Genomic DNA, 23,708 nt, shown 5'->3' with positions numbered 1-23,708 from the left:
AACTAAAAAAGAAGGAAGGTCAACAGAATGGGGAAACCACCTATTGATTTTCAGAGCAGACTTATAAAGAAGGAAGATAAAGCGAATGAGGGAACCACCTATTGATTTTCAGAGGAATACATGTATCCGCTAGATGTATGTTTGCTAATTTGGTCGTTAGATAGAAGGAATTCTCAATACCAACCATATAGTGGAATTGTTTCTCTCAAATCGTCGATGAAGATATTTTTATAACATAAAATGTTCCCTAACCCATTATGTCATTAGTCAGTTTGCTTTCTCCTTATTTGTGTTAGATTTCCAATTTGATCTCCACCTAATTGTTCGAATGCTGGTTACCCTTTTTTGCATATGGTGTTGGAAAACAAATTGTTCGGAAATAAAACTGAGAATATAATAACTAATGATTTTTCTAATTTGATCATTTACATTTTTGAAAAAAATATATATTCTACATTGTGTATGCATTTGTTTAGTTGGGTTGCTTTTCCAATAATTCATACATCTGATTCAGTTAAATATTGCAAACATAAAATGGTAAGAGTAGAATGAGTATAAAACACATTTAAGGGGAAATTACATTAAAATAGACCTCTACCATGAATATTAGTAGGCAGAGCATGCCATACTCTGTGTTTTGGGGAGATTTTTTTACTTTTTTTCGTTATTTCCTATATTTGGCTACACAAAAAAACCTTTTTCCTAGAAAGTAATTATTTAAGAAATATACAGAAACAAATAAATAAACTGATCTTTGAAGCTGTAACAACAAATTATTTAATAGAGGGAACCATTATATGTCACTCTGTGGAACGCGCGTAAACTTAAGTTTTTCGTATGGACTTATTGAAACCTCCATGGAGTCAGTACACTTTTATATATATTGTTGATTAATCTTGAAAACTTCAATTAATTATTTATTATCACATTTCTTCGGACTTAATTGTATAGTTGACCACTTGAGAATTTCTATTATATATTGTTTTAAAATTCTAGAACAAAATCTTCCTCAAATTTATCAAATACTATTTCCGAATCCTAGACATCTTTCTTAGAAACAATTTACAGGAAGATGACAGTGAACTGACATGAGACATCTTATAATTAGCATAAACATTCATACAAAATAGATACCTGTCTGTATACCCCATATGTACTTTCATTAAGAGATCTGCCAAGTCACGTGTGACCTGAAGTTACACGATTGTGCGTTACATCTCCATTAAATAAATATACAGCATTGGGTCATATCCTCATTTAAATATAATGGTTAAGAACTATTGGAATATATTTTGAAAGGAAATAACCTATTGATGTTTCTGTCAAAGCTCATTGATGCTGTAATGTAACTAAATCAGATATTTTTCAAACAAATGTTTTCCATGTTGTAAACAATTCCATTATCAAGAGCAAAAAAAAACAGACATAATAGGTCTGTCTGTAAATATTTGTATATAGGTCGTCATGAAGTAACATCAAGCATTATTTGACACTAGGTTTGCTATTGTATCATACATCCTATCTTCTTAGGCTTAGTTCATATTTTTTATTGTTAAGGCTATACAAAAGCAAAGGGCATTTACTGTAATAGAACAATTAATACTTGTCCTACAACGTACAGTGGATTTGGTGAATATCTTAAAAAAGAACTTACTTATATCTTATCCATTAGAGTATCTATATATCATATACACAGAAAATGTTGAAAGTAATTAGCATGTACGTTAGCCGTGTTATCTGATTTGAAATTAGTTGTAAATATACTGTTTGTGTTTGGAATATATATTATCCCACATTCTCTCATGTAACTAGATTAAGATATAGACTAATTTGATTGCTTAAACTTTAAAATGGAGCCTAAAAACAATTTGGAATTAGCTGCACAAGAGAGGCGGAAGATCTCGAAGAGTATTGCATACTCATAAGTTGAAAATTATGATAATGTCGATTCGTTTGATTTGTTTGAGCTTTTGATTTTGCCATATGAAATGATCTGTCCGTTTTCAATTCTCCTTGGAGTTCGGTAATTCTTTCATTTTTATTTTGTTTTCTAAACAATTCATATTGCTGACCACTGGTATAATTGTATATATTAGTATAAATATGAAATGTCTGAATAATATAAATAGTTAAAAAATTAGAAAAAAAAACCTTCCTCAATTTTGTCAGATACTATTTCCGATACGTTGATATCCTTCTCAGAAATAAAAAGCAGGAAAATGACATTATAGAAACATCAGCAAACCTTTTATTATATTAAAGCTTATATATAGAAAAGTATATCCATATCTCTTTTCGTGTAAATATCCGCCAACAAACGTGTTTGTTGAAGATACAAGATTGTGCGGTCCATCCAACCAAACGAATCAAAAGTGATATTTTATATGTTAATTCATAGCTACCTATGCATACCATCATTACTTTCTTACGGTTTCCGAACACATTCTTTTTTTTTTGGCTATATAGTCGGCTGTATGTTTGTTCGTGCGTCTGTTCGTTGGTCCAACACAAATGTTTGTTAGATGAAATCTTGTGATTATGTTGCCAAATTACAATGAAACTCAAACCATTCGAAGATATGAAGAAGAGAAATATACTATTGATATAAGGATCAGAAAGTCAAAGGTCAGTATTGCTCTTAAAAGATGTAGCCATTTTTAAACAGATGTTTTCCAGTTATTCGATACAGTTTGGGCACTTCAATTATGTCACGTTTACCGGACTAGTTCTAAGCAATACCAATCAATTACTGTATTCATTAAAACCATATTCGCATTTTAATAATGTTCAACTATAAGCAATATTGCTAAAATCACTTGTAAGTTTAGAGAGGATCTTACGTGTTTTTTTGTAAGTTCTAGTTAATAGTTAAGATGGAAACACAGGTCATGTGTAAGGTTACGTTTTTGTCTACATCACTTAAATGCTGTATGGAACATATTACATACTTACAGAAATGAACATAATGCTTTCAGTTTATATGATTTCTATTGGTATTTGCCATTATTCACAACCTAGGATAAAACCATGTGAACAATTGGAAAATGCTCTTCATTTAAAACACTTTTTTAGTCGCAGTTTACATAGCTCCTTATCACGACTGATCAGCAGCTCATTTATTGATCAGGAATTTGATTCGATTCTTATGATCTGTCTTAGTGAAACTGATTTATTTTAATTTGAGATGCACATTAATATCAACAAGAAAACATAGTACATATGATAAATATCTACACGGACGTAATTGTAGTTTACATAGTTTGTATAGTTGACCACCTGAAAGTCTCTATTCATATTTTGTTTTAAAAATTTTAGAACTAAAACTTCCTCAAATTTATCATATACTATTTCCCAATCTTGACATCTTTCTGAGAAAACAATTAGCTGGAAGATGACATTGCACAAATATCAGACATCTTATAATTAGAATAAACATTCATATAATATAGACACCTGTTTTGTTTTAAGTTTTTGTGTTACCTAGTGGTTTTGATTTTGTTTTTTTTTTCTCCTTGTTGTATACTCCATATGTCTTTTCGCTAAGATATATGTCAAGCTACTTGTGACCTGAAGTAACACGATTGTGCGTTCAATCCCCGTTAAATAAATATACAGTAATCGTTCATATCGTCATTTATCTATAAGGATTCAGAACCATTCGAAGATACTTGAATGGAAATGAACTATCGATGTTTCTTTCAAAAGGTCAAAGTTCATTGTTGGTGTTATGTTACTAGATTTTGATATTGTTTTAACAACTGTTTTCCATGTTGAAAACTATAAGTTCTCCTGCAAGCTTGTGCTGTAACATATAAGGATAGATGATATAGGGAAGCTGCTTCAAAAAAATAGAAATGTTTTGGGAAATAAAATGTTCACTAGTTTGTGTTCATTTGTTAGATTAAAACTAAACGTATATAGAAGAAAGGCCAACACAATGGGGAAACCCCCTTTTGATTTACAGATTAAACATATATAAAAGGAAGGTAAAGAGTATTGAGAAACCATCTATTGATTTTCAGATCAAACTGATATAGAAGGAAGGTAGAGCGAATGGGGAAACCACCTATTGATTTTCAGATCAAAGAGCCGTTAAACCAGGTTCAACATACCATTTTTTCTTAAACATCCTGTACCAAGTCAGGAATATGGCAGTTGTTATCAAATAGTTCATTTCTATGTATGTTGGCGTTTGTTTTTCTTGCACTTCAGTGTTCCTATTGTTCTAACGTATATAGAAGGAAGATAAAGCGAATGGGGAAACCACCTATTGATTTTCAGATCAAACTAATAAAGAAGGAAGGTCAACAGAATGGGAAAACCACCTATTGATTTTCAGAGCAAACTTATATGATAATGGTTTTTGTTCAAAAATGCGTAGTATCAACCGGGTGATATTGTATTGACATCGTCCTATCGTTCATGAATGCATGTATCCGCTAGATGTATTTGTGTTAATTTGGTTGTTAGGTAGAAGGAATAATTTCACTCAAATATTCGATGAAAATATCATTTTTTATCAAATAAAATGTTCCCTAACCCAGTATGCCATTGGTAAGTTTTCTTTCTCCTTATTTGTGTTAGGTTACAAATTTGATCTCCACCTAATCGTTCGAATACTGATTACCCATTTTTGCATATGGTGTTGGAAAACAATTTATTCGGAAATAGAACTGAAAATATAAAACTAATATTTTTTTCTAATTTGATCATCTACATTTCGGAAAAATATATATATTCTACCTTGTGTATGCATTTGTTTAAGTGGGTTGTTGTTACAATAATTCATACATCTGTTTAAGTTCAAATTATGTGTGCATTCTATATACTGCACATTTTTTGTTATAAGAGAAGAAAAAGTCAAAAACATGTGCGACATACAGCCAGACCAGACCAGACCAGGCAGACTTTATTTATTATCTTTACCATTTTTATTGTAACACATGCATATGATTCATGTCTCTTCAAAGATGTTCAAAAGATATTTTCAATTAAACGTATTCATATTATTCATGTCGGTGACTTCAATAGCTGACTTTACGGTATAGGTTTTCTATAATTGCTTACATTAACTTAATTTGAACTTTGGTGGATAGTTGTCTCATTGGCCATCAGACCTCATCTCCTTATTTGTATATGAATATGTAAAAATGCAAAACCGAATAGAAACACGAAGCTGTTAAACCCAAAAGACAAAACAGTATAGTCAAATCAGAGCTATGCATAGACAGGAGCAATCCTTAATTTAACTGATTTAACTTTTAACTGCTTTCTAAAACTGATATATTTTGATAGGTTGCTTCGAATATGTTAAAAGCATGGTAAAATAGCTTTTACAATAATCATCAAATAGTATCATAAACATAAGAACTCCAAGGAAAATTGAAAACGGAAAGTCCCTTAATAAATAGCAAACCAAAAGCTCGAACACATCAAACGAAAAGAAAATAACAGTGACAGACATTGCTCATCTTGATAATACCTTGGGATAAAGGATACAACAGATACAGTTAAGTCTACCACATATCTAGACTTACATCTAGAAATTGACAGTGAGGGTCTGTTCAAATCAAAGCTTTACGACAAAAGTTATGACTGTAGCTTCCCAACTGTGAACTTTCCATTTCTATGTAGCAATATTGCAACAGCGCCTGCATACGTTTTCTGACTGGTGAAAGTTAACATGTGTGACAGGTTAAAGACATTTCTAATGAAATGTTTGTATTACTGCCAACAGGTCAGCTAATAAAGTTATTTCAAAACCATTTATGCAACAAGTTAACTACGACCCGGCCATCACCGATGGAATCAAACCTGTTATAACTGTTAGTCTGTTTGCTATACACTAAGCTTAAACACATCTTAAAACAATGAACAGGCCACACATGCATGTATTTTAAAATGAAATATTTGTGATATGACATTTTCAATTTGGTAACTCAGTATATATGTATAAAATGAACCTGATAAATTTAAAAAATATAGCATACAGTTACTAGATTGTATCATTTGCTTTTGATCTGTTTAATGGTGTAATACCAACAAAACATAGTACGTCACATCAGGCTTCATATTCATACGAAAAAGGGTCGACACAAATATTCCATTGAATTTGACAGTGGCAAGAACTATTAACCTGCATTTTATTACAGAATAAAACTCTGAATCATAAGCATATATTTTTTGGTGTTTCAAATCACCCTTTTTTTTATTTGGTGCTTCTATGAATTATTTTTTTAAACTTCAGGTGAATTGTTTATTGAAGCTTGTCAACTGTAAAAAGGGATGCACATTTGATTGGTTTCCTTCTGGTGATATTTATCATTTTATAAACATTTGACTCTTGATCGTGCTGTTCAGTCTTTAATTTTCTATATTGTGTTTTGTGTACTGCTTTTTATCTGTTTGTCTTTCACTTTGTATGTTGGCAGTCTATTGTAGACATTTGAGTTTGAATGTCCCTTTGGTATCTTTCGTCTTTCTTTTGTTTTGACATTGTATTAACTCTTATTTTTTGCCGATTCCCTTAAATATTGCAAACCTAAAATGATAAGTGTAGAATGAGTATAAAAACATATTCAAGGGAAAATTACCTTGAAATAGACCTCTACCATGAATATTAGTAGGCAGAGCAAGCCATACTCTGTGTTGTAGGGAGCTTTTTTTACCTTGTTTCCTTATTTTCTATATTGGGCTATACAAGAAAACATTTTTCCTAGAAAGTAATTATTTAACAAATATACATTTACAAGTAAATAAACTGACCTTTGAAGCTGTAACAACACATTACTTAATAAAGGGAACCATTGTATGTCCCTCTGTGGAAAGCGCGTAAACTTAAGTTTTTCGTAAGGAATTATTGAAACCTTCATGGAGTCAGTAAACTTTTATATATATTGTTGATTCATCTTGAAAACTTCAATTACTCATTTATTATCACATTTCTTACATAAATGTGTGATAGTTACCATAAGATTTTGATTTATTACTCTTAAAGCACTAAAGGGACCTTATAATGAAGACAAAGAGGTACTTGTATGTATTTCTCATCTTTTGTATCATATTCAAATGGTTTGAAGGAGACGAGGTGAATATTTTATCATTTATCGGTGAAATTTTTTATTCACACTAAATTATATTATGATGCGGCGGGATTTGAATTGTTCGAAGGCTTTTTGCACAAATCAAAAATGTCGTCTTACATTGGTCATTTAAAAGTTTCCTGTGAATAGCTCTCCTACAAAAATGGCGGTTGACTATATGATGTTATTAAATTGGATTAAGAACGACGCATTTCAATGTTTATGAAATTATTTTATGATTCGAAAGATAAGCTGTTATATTTACCGGTCGTAACGTCTGATTTTAGCATTTCGACTGTTTGTAATTAGGCTTCATGACATGTCCACATGACTAAATTGCGTAGACGTAGTACTGGCTAGGTCAGTTTGTCCTTAACATTAATATTATACAAGTGTGAAAAGTAAACACATCCGAGTCCTCATTAATTGATCATGAATTTGATGCAATGAGTCTATAGTCTTTAGTAATACTATACTGATCTAAAAGTATGTATGTGTTGTGAAATTTTAACATGGTTAAATACATATCATATCATTTTAGAAATTTACATTAACATTCATCAGAGAATATATTACATATTTTAAATATCTACACGGACGTAATTGTAATTTACACAGTTCGTATAGTTGACCACTTGGGAATTTTTTATTATATATTGTTTAAAAATTCTAGAACAAAAACTTCCTCAAATGTATCATATACTATTTCCGAATCCTAGAAATCTTTCTTAGAAACAATTTGCAGGAAGATGACATTGAACTGACATCAGACATTTTATGATTAGCATAAACATTCATATAAAATAGACACCTGTCTGTATACCCCATATGTACTTTTATTAAGAGATCTGTCAAGTTGTTGGATTTAAAACTAAACTTATATAGAAGAAAAGTAAAGCATATGGGGAAACCCCCTAATGATTTAAGATCAAGCTTCAAGGTCATAGCTAAGGAAGACTAAACATACAAAAGTGTGATGTGCTATATTTTTTTCTGTTAAAGATGATGTATATTGTTAGGTCCGTCTTGCCTATAACACATTGAGGGAGTGTAAGGATGTTAAAATTAAAGACCGACAGTACGGAGGTCTTTCAGTGAGCAATCCTGAAACCCCAAGGTGTGTTCCACGGCAAGAAAAACTTTATAATATGCATTATCTGACTTATGTACGGTCAAAATTATTATTTCTAAAAAGATTTGCAGACAATTGTAGCAATGTTTATCAAATCAAAATGTTACCGTCATTGCATGAAGTAAAACATAAGACTATTGGATTGTCTTGGTAAGTTATTTATTAAAGTTGTGTTCCTTTCTCAATGCTTTAATAACATTTTTAACGCGAAAAAGGAAATTATTATTTTTATTAAAAGCCACTAAGTTGTCTCATTGGCACTAATACCAAATCATCTTATTTCTAATTATTCAGAATAACTGTTTTCTCTTTTTGTCTTGCAATACAATACTTCTAAAAAATTGGAGAATCCAGATAAAATATTCTGTAATTTTATCTCACATAATTGTTCCTTTAAGACGTCTTCTTGTACTGGTATTTCGATATAATAAATAGAGTGAATGAATTTTTCTTCAAAATACTTTTAAGTAATATTCAAGCTTGAAAATTGGATTGAAAACCCCCCAAAAAAGCAACAACCCACAATTGCTATCACATGATAATTTAACAAACTGAAGTTTTGTTAATAATCGGGGTAAATGATGACCGAACACCTAGTGGTTATTTTTTTCTTCTCGCTAATTTTCTTAAATGATCATGATGAAATATATGCCACTATTTTACTGTTTTCAAGCTCAAATTGGACTAATAGTAACATATGAGTTATGGAAAGAAAACTGCATATGGATATTTAAAGACTCATATGATTTTTTTTCAATATCAGCAGTTATAATTTTTAAAACCTGTTTGCTGTTTTCTTTGCATAACCAATATGTTACTACCAATGTGAGTTTAAATTGAATAAAATGGTGTTTGGTCTCATGGTTAATTTTTTTTTTATTGCTGGAAATATATCGTTAAATGTAATTAAGTAATGCAGAAGTCAATAAAGCAAGTTTGGTTCTCTTATAGGTGTAACACCACTAATTCAAGCCCGGTCTAAAAGTACATATTTAACACAAAATAGTTCCTACGCAAAGGTGTTGCTTTAAAAAAATGCAGAATATTTTAGTTATGTTGGTATCAAGTGAAAGCTGTATGACTTGCGATCATCGAGAACACTTTTTGACTTTTGCTTTGAATAATGGCAATAAATCATTAAATTAAAAAAGGAGGGTAGATTTTGCCTGTTTGTCAGATCTGAAGTACCTGTTTTTGGTACATCCGAAATTCCGAAAACCAGGTCTCTCTTATATGCAATTAAAGGTATTTTGATTTTTTCAGTTCAAGACACCATAAGGTGTTGCTTTGACATGCAATGAGTGTCACTTTATTTGTACTTAAGACAATAAAGCAGTGCCTGCTTGAAATATCGAAATTTAACATACAAAGAAATGAACCATAATTAAGTGGTTTACTTCCTTATGCCATATCATTGTATAGTTTATTCTTTAAAGCTTGTGAAGTAAACTTGTTCACCAAAGACAACACGGTAGAGAAGCAACCATTTTTAAATAAAAATGTTTTATTTTGCCTTCAGGTAATACATATATAATGACAATAAAGCAATTCATGTAAGGTGTAATCGATAAGATTATTTTATTCCATATTGAACTAAATATTTCCCCTTTCCCGACATAATTTCATATATTTGTGTCTTTAAAATGAAATAATTATCTTAACTCATCGATTAACTTTATATATATATATATATTTTGTTATGTTATTTTACTAAACTCTGATTCATTTTGTTTATTGAAAAAAAGAGGAAAAATCTAACATAGACTTCTTTCGTAATTTCGATTTATTATGTGATGGATAATTTAAATGTACATTAAAGCACCTTCCACAGTTTTTTTTTTCTGGTATTTGTTAGCTTACTCTAATAATGAACCTCCTTTTCAACAATTTCAAGCATTACTTTCAAGTGCAAAATATGTAAAACAATAGGTGTTTCATTTATAAAGTACTAAAAGCCTCAAGCCACCTTATATATGGGTGCGATGTTACATAACCTGTTCAGCAACTAAACTTGTTTACCAGATATTTTGACTTGTGAAAGTTAAACTGTGACAGGTTAGCATACAGCTCCTAGAAACTGTTTTATGATTGCCGACAGGTCAGTTACTGAAGTCACTTCAAAACCAATCATGCAAAAAAGTTTATTTCGACCCAGAAAACTTCAATGGGACTAGACCTGTTCTTAAGTTAACTCTTGATCTGTTCTGCTACACACTAAGCTTAACAAACTAATAAAATAATGTTTTAACAATGACCTGGTCACATATTTACTTTGAATGGATGCATTTAAATTTGATAACTCAGGATATATTGTATAATATTCACCTGATACATTTTAAATATATGGTGTACTGTTACTACAATTTTTCAGTTGTTTATGATCTGCTTTATTCATAGTACCAACATTTCTTCTTTTTATTCAAAATACTCGACCTTATAAAAAATCGGTACTCATGTTAGTTTTGTTAGATTTATTTTTATATAAGTGCTAAATACTTTTTTTTCCCATGAAACAAAATTTTTCTAACATATTAGCATACGGGTTTTTTTACGTACTTTCTTTTGAAACTCTGAAACCAAAACATTTGGAAGCCAAATATATATAATAACAATTTATAACACAATTATATATATAATAACCATTACTAAAATGTTATATATACTTACCATTACTAACACAATTCTATATATAATAACCATTACTAACACAATTCTATATATAAAAACCATTACTTACACAACTCTATATATAATAACCATTACTAACACAATTATATATATATACTGACCATTACTATCACAATTGTATATATAATAACCATAACTAACACAATTGTATATATACTTACCATTACTAACACAATTCTATATATAATAACCATTACTAACACAATTCTATATATAAAATGCATAACACCATTACAAACTTAATCCCAATTTTATATTATATTTTTGGAAATTTACCTGTGACGTCACTTGTTGTGGCGATGATACATTCGTGTGAAGCACCGTTCATAATTATATTATGGTGTTCGGGTGTACTGTCGTAAATCAATGGCAGGTGTCCGTTGTTATTCCGTGGTTTACATGTTTTGATGTACTATATATTATTTTATATTTATGTATTCATCTGTCCTGAGTGTTCTTGCGTTAGTTTGTACTGTATTTTTGTCACGTAATGTTGTCATTTTAGCGATATTTTTAACATTGCCATATACGCGGGAGGTTTGGCTAGCCATAAAAACAGGTTCAACCCACCATTTTTTTCTTAAAATATCCTGTACCAAGTCAGCAATATGGCAGTTGTTATCAACTAGTCCGTTTCTATGTATGTTGGCATTTGTTTTTGTAGCAGTTCAGTGTTTCGTTGTTTTCTTCTTATAGTTGATGTGTTTCCCTCGGTTTTTGTTTGTGACCAGGATTTGTTTTTGCTTAATCGATTACTGACTATTGAACAGCGGTATACTACTGTTGCCTTTACATATAATAAAATGAACCTTAAATAAATTTCTGTATTCATCAACAAATCAAGTACGACTCATTAATTTGCAGTAAAAATGCTTGCCCTTTCTCCATATAGATATAAGAAGATGCGGTATGAGTGCCAATGAGACAACTCTCCATCCAAGTCACAATTTGTAAAAGTAAACCATTATAGGTAAAAGTACGGCCTTTAACACGGAGCATTAGCTCACACCGAACAGCTAGCTATGAAAGGCCCCAAAAATGACTAGTGTAAAACCATTAAAACAGAACCATGTCGTACTATTTGGCAGATCCTATCTTTACAATTTATTTTTTATTTAAAGAATATATATCCTTCATGCAAAGCTCCGATTCCTTGCGCTACTTTGGCTATACTTATTGTTTTTTTTTTTGTTTACACCTCTTAATTTTTTGAATAAGTTTTGTATTTTCAAATATTTTCGTTTGAGGCATCACTGAAGAGCCATTCACATCTGTAATAGTGAATTTGGTTCCGTTAAAACAAGTTTTATTTATTCATAATTTAATTATATTTGCAAAAAAGTAAAACAAAACACAGATACATGCAAGAAGGGGAAAGCCCACAAAAACTGACAAAATCAAACGCTATCAAATAAAAAAAGAATAAGTAAAAAAAACAACTATGAAATTCCCGACATGGTAACGGAGTTTTCCGAAAAAACCTGGTTTGATAGCTAGGTTAAACTCCCACTTGTGTGATAGTTGTTTATAGGTCCTTGTATCGACAAAGTTGGGTGAGCAACTTAAATAGGCAGAATAGGTTAAGGTGACTATAATTCAGCAGCCAAGAGTGTGTAAATAAACATCACAGACATACAACACAACTGACTGACAAATTCAGCAGCCAAGACTGTGTAGACATACATCACAGACATACAACACAACTGACTGACAAATTCTAACAAATAACTTAAGCAAGTAACTATAAATCAATCAATCGGATATTTGATATATAATATTCTGGTGATTCCTCTTAATCTTTAAATGTAATATAAGCCAAAACTAATAATTTGATAATCTACGGCATACAACATTGAATGCAAAAGAAATTTGCCAGTATAAATTGTAAATAATAATGAAAACCTAACAATCTGAACATATTGTTTAAAACAACCTTATCGCCATGAACGAAAACATGTCCGGTTTGAATTATTAGTATCCTGAAGACCAGTTTGTGACAAAATGACAAATTGTTTATCAACCATGTTAACAGTGTAATTAACTTAGATTTTGAAACAAGTATAGATAGGTATACAATGTAATGATATAGTTTGTCTTATTTTATAAGTATTGAAAGAATTAATTTAGTAGATACAGTATCCTTTTACGCTTCAAAGCATTTTCAATAAACCTTTAAATTAGTGTATTTAAAATTCAAAATTCTTCCGCATCAATCCTTTTTGTTGGTTTGGTAATTTCGTCTTAACAAATTCACACATCTATATGTAATGATGACATCAAACGATGACAGACCTTGGATTCGATCCGATGCCTTCGACCTGTCCTTGTGTAGTAATAAAGTCTGCACAGATTGACAATACAGAAGGGTGCACACATAACTCATGTAACTTGTACAGCAAGTCGTCTTGATAACAATACATTTTGACTGTCAATAATTGGTCCTATGACTGTTCTGAAGACTTGCATATGACCTTTAGATAGACCCGCTAAATAAGTACTGCAAAACAGGAATTTTGACCTAAACAGCTCTCGCTAAACAAGAAGTGGTTTGAAGTTATCTTAGGATCTTGTCTGCTCTACTCTAAGAAAAATTGTTCACGTGACCGATTTGTATCTATTGATGACATATCTTTTATATGTTTGTATTTATAAAAAAATTACAATCTGCATATATCTGTATTTTAGATATAAATATGTTGAAATCTGTCGTTTAAAAAACACAAATATTGGTTACACTATTCAGACAATCATGTGACAGATATTGCTCATCTTAATACAGATCGAATTCCTCAATTCACGTTTATGTAATATCAAAGATCAAATACTTTTTAACATTGTACAATTGATGCATGTAACGTGAAAACGTTATCACGGTTAAAAAGATATAATATTATTTAGGGTTAAATATGTGTATGAACATGCCTAAAATTAGTTGAATCATCTAACAGACGAAAGTAGGTGGCAAAATGCGTTTAGTTGGCGACATGTACATTGTTCTTTCTAGATTTTCATAAGACGATTTTCTTTCGCTTTGTAAACAATAATATGTTCTAATTTCAATATATTATTGGATGGACACGATTGACGTCACATCAAAAATAGAATCGTCTGTCGTAGTTTGACAATGGATATGTATGATGGTATTGACATTGGAAAATGAAAAAAAAAAATCATTATGAAAGCAAGTTAATATTTATCTGTACATTTTGCAAATCGTGTAGCGGTTGGTTTTTAAAAATGGTGTGTCTTCAGCATACCAAAACAGTTGACTTCCGAACGTCTTATATGTACACTTTGAAGTAATAAATGTTGTTATGAGATCTAATTATATCATGTCATCGCCTATGCTCATTTAAACATTGGTATGCATTATTTCTGTCAATATTATAAACCTAACCAACACTTGGTGTAATGTCATTGAAAACTACAATGCTATAGCAGGAAGGATAATTTCCTTAAATACAAACTTACTCTAATTCATCAAATACTATTTTCGAATCCTTAACATCCTCCATAGATACAATAAACAAATCAATGACATACATTATTTTCAAAAACACAAAACAATGTTTATCTGTGTATTAGACTATACATACTTTAACTGTTGAAACTATTGCACTCTAGATAGCTTTGTGAAGTGTTCCCAGATATAGCTGCAAGCGTGATGTTCGAAAATAAATTTAAATCGATCTTCTCTGTATTTAGATCTATTCAGTCATTAAATTATAATATGTATAACACCCAAAACTGTAGTATGTAAATGTAAATTTTGAATAGCCGTGATACATGATAAAAGATATTAACCTACACGCTTATCAAGTCGCAGTTAACATAACCGAACCTCAACATGATCGACCCAATGCGAAAATTTTGCCAATTTGGTATATTGTTAACTCGGTCATGTTCTATGGACATCATACTTGCCCCTGGACGATAAACAAAGCAACAATCAATTATTATGATAACACTCATTTATGAATTTTTACATGAGCAGTATGTCTGGCTGTTGTCCAAATATTATCTTCCTTTCCACCATCCCAATTCTGCAAACTGTATTTTTGATTTATTCCCGTTCAGAATATGCATTTAATATTTACAACCTTAGCATTTTAACCAGGTTGTTTGATAACCTAAACAAATGTTGTTCCTGTTAATCCTGCTATGTAGTATAAACTAAGACTTAGCATCAGTGTATTAACAGACAATAAAAACAATAACATAATTCATAGTAGATAACATTTAAAGTAAAAGAAGGTTATATGTTGGGAATTAAAATGAATACAAACAATAAGTTAAAATAATGTAGACATTGAAATTCGCACGCATCGTTAAAACCAAACTTCACGTTATGTTCGAACAGATTTCCGTTATTTGCGTATAAGTGTTTCCTGAACACAAGCTAGTGACAAAATGGCGGATGATTTTATAACTTGATTAAAGTGGATTTTGAAACAAGTCAAGGTAGGGCCCTCTATCATGTTTATCATATATTACAGCCATATATGCCTAGAGACATAATTTTGTGGACAAGTTATTATTTGTACGCTTCCCAGCCCAAGAGTTTGTCCGTCTGGATCCATATTGTCGCCTAGTAATATATACGTAATTTCGTCTTTAAGTTTTCACGTCTGTCTATTAATAAATCTCAAGGTGTGATTTAGAAAAGAGAGGCAGCATTATACCACATGGATATTCAAACTAGTTAGCCGATAACAAAGAGACAATGCCATGGCAAAAACCAAGCGATCAATAGACAGATCACAAAACAACATAGAACACTAAAGACTGAGCAACACGAACCCCACCAAACAACATAGAAAACTAAAGATTGAACAACTGGAACCACAAAAAACAAAATAGAAAACTAAAGATGAAGCAACAAAATTCTTCTGTCGCATGGGTGTAACGTCTGTTTATGGAAAAGGACAATGTTCACTTTAGGCCAAATATGGCCTTGAAATTCTATTGCATCATAAAAATATCATAATGCCTATAACTTGGTTTTTAAATGGATCTATTTCAAAAGTCTTACCACTAGGTCAAGCGAATCTTCTCATTAAAATACATGCTAGGCTTCAAAGTCAGCACGTTGTGGAAATATTTTCATATAAGTACATTCTAGGGTTCAAAGTCAGCGCAGTGTGGAAATATTTTCATTTGAGTACATTCTAGGGTTCAAAGTAAGCACGTTGTAGAATTATTTCATTTTGAGTACATTCTAAAGTTCAAAGTCAGCACATTGTAGACATATTTTCATTTGAGTACATTCTAGGCTTCAAAGTCAGCGCAGTGTGGAAATATTTTTATTTGAGTACATTCTAGGGTTCAAAGTCAGCACATTGTGGAAATATTTTCATTAGAGTACAATATAGTGTTCAAAGTCAGCACGTTGTGGAAATATTTTCATTTGAGTACAACCTAGTGTTGAAAGTCAGCACATTGTGGAAATACTTTCATTTGAGTACATTCTAGGCTTCAAAGTCAGCACATTGGGGAAATATGTTCAAAAGACGATAATTTTGTGTATTTTGTTGGACCTAAAAGCTTGAGAAAAACTCTTGGCCGCAACCTAGTATCCAAAATGGTATGTAGCAAAATGTTGCCACTGATGATATTAAATCCCTAGACACGAGGACGTTCTGGAACGTAAGTGGTGGCCAAAATAAATTATGTTAAAAACTGTTGAGAATTATTAAAACTTTGACGAAAACTGGCGTTAAAACACAAGTAATGCACACTTGATGGATCATTTCTTCATCATTTTTAATGTGATGTGTCAAACTAAATTTATTTTGTATTAGTAGTGAGATCACAATTATTTCTATGCGAAATTTGTATTATATAAATGTTTAGGGTTAATTTTACCCCATCGTTCACTTACTCCATTCAGTTCTTTAATTGCCACAATAAGGTATTTGAGCCTTTTTTGGTCATACAACATGCATACAGTTAAGACTTATCACAACGCGTCAATGTTTGAACTATTTTTATTGAAGTCAATGAAACATGTATGTTTTGAATTTCTTTTTAGTCTTTACAGGCAATTATGAACCAGTTTAGCAAGTTATCAAGCTGATGGATACATACATAGCTCTTAATAATCTGTGTTATACCCCTAAAGTATGGTTAATACCAAAAATGTCCCTATTGTAATTTGAAGAAAAAAGGGAGACAATATTCTCAATTATGTCTTAGGTTTGGAACAATCTATCTTTATTTCATAAACAATCTCTGAAAAAAAAATATGACTATTGGTAAGGTCATTGTTTTCCTAGTAAAAAATTAACAAATTATAACTGATATCGAAAACAAAAATCATATAAATCATTTGTAATATCCATATGCAGTTTTGTTCGCATAACCCATATGCTGCTATCCGTCCAAGTCGAGCTTAAACTCACTATGATAGTGTTATGGACAAAAAATAAATTTGGTTTATTTTATTGCTAGAAAATGATCATAGAATGAAATTAAGTAATGCAGAAGTCAATATACCAAGTGTTGTTCTGTTATAACAGAAATTCATCAGACATTTAATGTAAAGAAGTTACACCTATTCAAATGTAAATTTGTCATATTTTATGTCAGTTATCATGTTTTATCAAATGTTAGGGATGTACAATTCCGTGTATGGGCAATTTCAGCTCTTAAAATGTCACACTAAGGTATTTCAGCCGTTTATGGTCATACAACATGGATACAGTAAAGACTTAGCATTAAGTGCCAATTGTTGCTTTTTTTTTATTGAAGTCAATTAAATATTTATGTTATGACTTTTATATAGTAAAAAAGATAACTCTTGGTCAATTAATCCTATGATTTTTCAAGTTTTATTGGTTTTCATATGGTAGTATTTCATAATTTATGCAATTGGTATATACTCCCATAAGAATTCCAAAATCTCACTTCAAATGACATTTTGAACAAGTTTAGCAAATTATCCATCTGACTGATATATAAATAGCTCTTAATAATCTGTGTTATACCACAGAAGAATGGTTTATACCAAATATGTTCCTTTTCCAATTTGAAAAGAGGGGATGGGGCAATATTCTCAATTATGTCTTAGACTTGGACTAATATAGTTTTAGTTAATGAACAATATCTGATAAAAAAAACATGACTATTGGTACGAACATTGATTTCCTAGTAGAAATTCACAAATTAAAACTGCTGATATTGAACAAAAAAACATACAAGTCATTAGTAATATCCATTTGCAGTTTTCTTTACATAACCCTAGTGTAACTACCAGTCAAATTTGAGCTTACAATCAGTAAAATGTGTTTGGACAAAAGCTAAAGTTGTGTTCTTTTGCAAAATTAGATCATAGAATGAAATCAAGTTGCACCCATTCCAATAAAAATTGGTCATATTTTTATCAAATATGACGAATCTGTTCGTTGTTGTTCTGCGGTTTGCATTTTGTGTCAACTATTATATTATTTTTTTGTGCGTTTCACTGGGATGACTATTCTTGCGTGTGTTTAAGCTGTATTTCTGAAACGTAGTGTTGTCAGTTTTAACGATACATTTTTTAACATTATCATAAAACTGGAGGTTTGGCTAGCGATTAAACCAGGTTCAACCTACCATTTTTTCTTAAAAAGTCCTGTACGAAGTCAGAAATATGGCTGTTGTTATCAAATAGTTCGTTTCTATATATGTTGGCGTTTTTTTTTTTGTTGCACTTCAGTGTTCCTGTTGTTCCTTTGTTTTCCTCTTAAAGTTGATGTGTTTCCCTCAGTTTTAGTTTGTAACCCGGATTTGTTTTCTCTCAACAAGCTCAATCGATTTATGACTTTTGAATATTGCTTTTGTTACAGTTATTTTCATATCAAAGCAAAATCAATATCACTGAAACAGTAAACCTGCAAATGTCATGTTATAAAAAACAGAAAAGAGAGAATTTTGAGTTAAAAAAATTAAATGTTGATCACGTGAGATGAATATATAAAAACATATCGGGATCATCGTTTTTTAGTAAATTTGTTTTTCTTAAGGAACGTTGTCTATCTACAGGTTTCAATCGTCAACAGAAAAAAAGAATAATATTATCGTTATTAAAAAAAAAGAAAATAGAGAAAAACCATTGCCGCGAATTATAACAAATAAAACACACATTATGCCACACACATACGGCAATGAGAAAAAACATGACTCCCAAATATTGAAATAGCCTAGATCTTTTACGAAAAAGAAAACATCGGCTAATGATAAAACATAGAAATGCAGGTAAACTGAAAGAAATGCAATGAAAGGAGTATATATATATATTATTAATTCGTATATTTTAACAAATTTGATTCGTTTAGGGATAGTCACATGTTAAACTATATTTTCGAAGGTAGAGAGAAAACGGCGGATAGCAAAAAGCATATTGCACAGCAAAATGCATATTGCACGGTTATTTTTAGAATATCTAAAAACCGATATACTTTGTGACGTCATGTAATGAATTTCAGGATATTGTTCAACGTTTTGAAACAAATGACACCTGTGATCGATTATTTGACAAAAAATTTTTCAAATACATAAGATGTCAAACAAACAAAAAAAAAAGTAAATGAAATAACAACTAATATGTTGTTATTGTCAAGGAGACAATATAATATCTATAAAATTCCAACAAAATCAAATGTCGATTTTGATACAAATATGGTCGAAAATTAATAATATAACAAATATAGCCTTTGTATGAGGTCAATACAGGATATATCGACCTCGGACTTCGTCCTCAGTCAATATACTTCTTTCAGGTCAATATATCCTTGTATCGACCTCATACAAAGGCTATATTTGTATAATATTATTAATTCGTATATTTTAACTAATTTGATTCGTTCAGGGATAGTCACATGTTAAACTATATTTTCGAAGGTATTTAGAAAACGGCGGATAGCAAAAAGCATATTGCATAGCAAAAAGCATATTGCACGGTTATTTTTAGAATATTTAAAAACCGATATACTTTGTGACGTCATGTAATGAATTTCATGATATTGTTAAAAGATTTATAAAAAAAATATCTGATCGATTATTTGAAGAAAAAAAATCTTCAAATACATAAGATGTAAAAAAAAAACCAACATAAAAAGTAAATGAAATAACAGCTAAATAATATGTTGTTATTGTCTATGAGAAAATATGATATCTATAAAATTCCAACAAAATCAAATGACGATTTTGATACAAATATGGTCGGAAATTAATAATATAACAATTATAGCCTATGTATGAGGTCAATACAGGATATATCGACCCAAAGAAGTATATCGACCTCGGACTTCGTCCTCAGTCAATATACTTCTTTCAGGTCAATATATCCTTGTATCGACCTCATACAAAGGCTATAATTGTATAATACAAAAAAAAAGTAGGGGAAATGAATTCAATACATAGTTTATATTAAAAAAAATATGTGTAAATTTTGAAATTGCTGTATACATTCATATATTCGAACTGCTGCCCAAAAGAAAATTTTTATTTATATATGGACCTGAAAGTTGCACAAAATATTCATTATAGAAAATTGTGTTCGACCACTTTGAGTTTCATTTGTAAAAACTATGCATTTTTTGGCAAACCAAAATTCAGGTTAACAAATTCATTATAGTTAATTAAGCTTATCAAATATAAGCTTGACCGCTTGAAACGTTCTTTGGACAACGTCAAGATCGTCTTAATATAGGGAAGGTCGTGTAACACTCCCTAGTATCAACATAGTGCGCAACATTTTAACATAAAGTGCTTATTTTGGCATTTTTTTTTATTGAAATCAATGAAACATGTATAATATGACTTTTTTATAGTAAAAAGATAGCTCTTGGTGAATATGCAAGTTTTATTTGTTTTCTTATGGTAGTGTTTTATAATTTAGGCAATTGGTATATACTCATATAAAAATTCCAAAATCTCATTTTATATGCAACTTGGAACAAGTTTAGCCAGTTAACCAGCTGGTGGATATATAAATAGCTCTTAATGATCTGAATTGTACCACAGAAGAATTGTTTATACCAAACAATCCCTTTTCAATTTGAAGAAAGGGGGGGGGGGACATTATTCCATATTATGTCTTAGGTTCGGACTAATATATTTTTATCTACTGAACGATCTCTGATTCAAACATGAATATTGGTAAAAATATTGCTTTTCTAAAGGAAATTAACTAATTATATCTGCTGACATTAAAAAAGCACATCAGTCTTTGATAGTACCAATCTGCAGTTTTCCTCCTGAAACCCACATGTTAATATCAGTCCTTTTTGAGCATAAAATCAGTAAAGTAGTGTTTAGACTAAGGCTTTAATTGAACTTGTTTTGTTGTGGCTAGAAATAGATCAAGGAATGAAATTAAGTAATGCAAAAGTCAATATAGCAAGTTTGGTTCTGTTATAACAGACAAATGTCTTAACAGTGTGCATATTGTTGTAACAGAACCAAACTTCCTATATTGAAATCTGCTTTACTTAATTTCATTCTATGATCTATTTTTAGCAGTAAAAACAAATAAAGCTTTAGTGTAAGCATGATTTAACTGATTTTAAGCTCAAATTGGACTGGTAGTAACATAAGGGTTTTCTTCAAAATGTGTATAGTTAAAAGATAGTTCTTGGTAAAATAATCCTATGATTTTTCAAGTTTAATTGTTTTCTTTTTATGTTGGTATTTTATAAGTTAGGCAATTAATATATACTCATATAAGAATTCCAAAAAACCACTATGCAAGTTTAAACAAATTTAGCAAGGTATCCAGATGATGGATATATAAACATGATAAATTGCTCCTAATAATCTGTGGTATACCTTACTATCTGTGTTATACCACAGACGTATAGTTTATGTAAAAGTTTTCTCTTTTTCTAATTTGAAGAAAAGAAAGGGGGGGCGGGGGGTAAGGGCAATATTTCCAACTATGTCTTAGGTTTGGACCAATATATTTTCATTTAACAATTTCTGTAAACAGTGGTTGGATTAAAACATTATTTGCTTTTTATTGCTAGATATAAATCATATAATGAAATTAAGTAATATAGAAGTCAATATAGCAAGTTTGGTTGTGTTATAACAGAAAATCTTCAGAAATTCAATGGGTAGAAGCTGCACCTATTCCAATAAAAAATGGTCATATTTGATATCAGTTATCATCTTTTATCATCTTTTTTTAATGTGAAATTCTTTTTATGGGAAATTTCAGCTCTTAAATTGCCACCGAAAAGTATGTCAGCGTTTTGTGACCAGACAACATGCACACAGTTAAGACTTAACATCAAGTTCCAATTTTTGCACTTTTTTATTGAAATTAATGAAACATGTTTGTTATGACTTTTTTTTACAGTAAAAAGATATGTCATGGTCAAATAATCCTTTAATTTTTTAAGTTTTATTGGTTTTCTTATGGTAGTATCTTATAATTTAGGCAATTACTGTGTACTCATATACGAATTAAAAAATCTCACTATGCAATTGTAAACAAGTTTAGCAAATTATCCAGCTGATTGATATATAAATTGCTCTTAGTAATCTGTGTTATACGGCAGTAGTATAGTTTATACCAAATACGTCTTTTTTCCAATTTGAAGAAAAAGGAAGGACACTATTTTCAACTATGTCTTTAGGTTAGGACTAATATATTTTCATCAAATGAACAATCTCTGATACAAATATGACTATTGGTAAGAACATCGTTTCCTACCACTATGTTATGACTTTTTTATGGAAAAATATAGCTGTTGGTCAAATAATACTAGAGTTTTTTAAAAGTTTAAAAGGTTTTCTTATGGAAGTATTTTATAATTATGCAATTGGTATATACTCATATAAGAATTCCAAAATCTCACTTCATATGCAATTTTGAACCAGTTTAGCAAGTTATCTAGCTGATGGATATATAAGTACCTCTTACTAATCTTTGTTTTACCACAGACGTATGGTTTATACCAAAAGTGTCCCTTTTCAAATTTAGATGAAAAAAGGGGAGGACAATATACTCAATTATGTCTTCGGTTTGAACTAATCAAATTATATTTAATGAATAAACTCTGATAAAAATATGACACTAGATAAGACCATCATTTTCCTAGCAAAAATTTAAAAAATCTAACTGCTGATATTGAAAAAAAACAGATATAAGTCATTGGTAATATGCATATGCAGTTTTCTTTGAATAACCCATATGTTACTGCCAATCCAGTTTAGGCTCAAAATCAGGAAGAAGTGTTTGGACTGAAGCTGTACATTTTTTGTTGTTGCTAGAAATAGATCATAGAACGAATTTAAGTAATGCAAAAGTCAATATAGCAAATTGTTATAACAGAAAATCATCAGAAATTGCACCAATTACAATAACAATTGATCCTATTTGATGTCACTTATCATAATTTATCTTTTTTTTATGTACAATTCTGTTTATTGGACATTTCAGCTCTTAAATTGCTACAATAAAGTAATTCAGCCTTTTGTTGTCATACAACAGGCATACAAATAAGACTTAACATAAGTTTACATTTGTTTCATTATTTTTTATTGAAATAAATGAAACATATAAATAAAAAGATGTGGTATGAGTGCCAATGAGACAACTATCTATCCAAGTCACTATGTGTAAAATGTAAACAAGCATAGGTCAAAGTACTGCCTTCAACACGGAGTCTTGGCTCACACCGAACAGCAAGCTATAAAGGGCTCCAAAAAGACTAGTGTAAAACAATTAAAACAGGAAAACCAACGGTCTAATCTATATAAAAAACGAGAAACGAGAAACACTTATGAATCACACCAACAAACGACAACCACTGAACAAC

Source organism: Mytilus californianus, unplaced genomic scaffold (genome assembly GCF_021869535.1).
Source record: "Mytilus californianus isolate M0D057914Y unplaced genomic scaffold, xbMytCali1.0.p SCAF_20, whole genome shotgun sequence".
Lineage (NCBI taxonomy): Eukaryota > Metazoa > Mollusca > Bivalvia > Mytilida > Mytilidae > Mytilus > Mytilus californianus.
The sequence above is the reverse complement of the archived record's forward strand: the minus strand, read 5'-3'. Positions refer to the sequence as shown.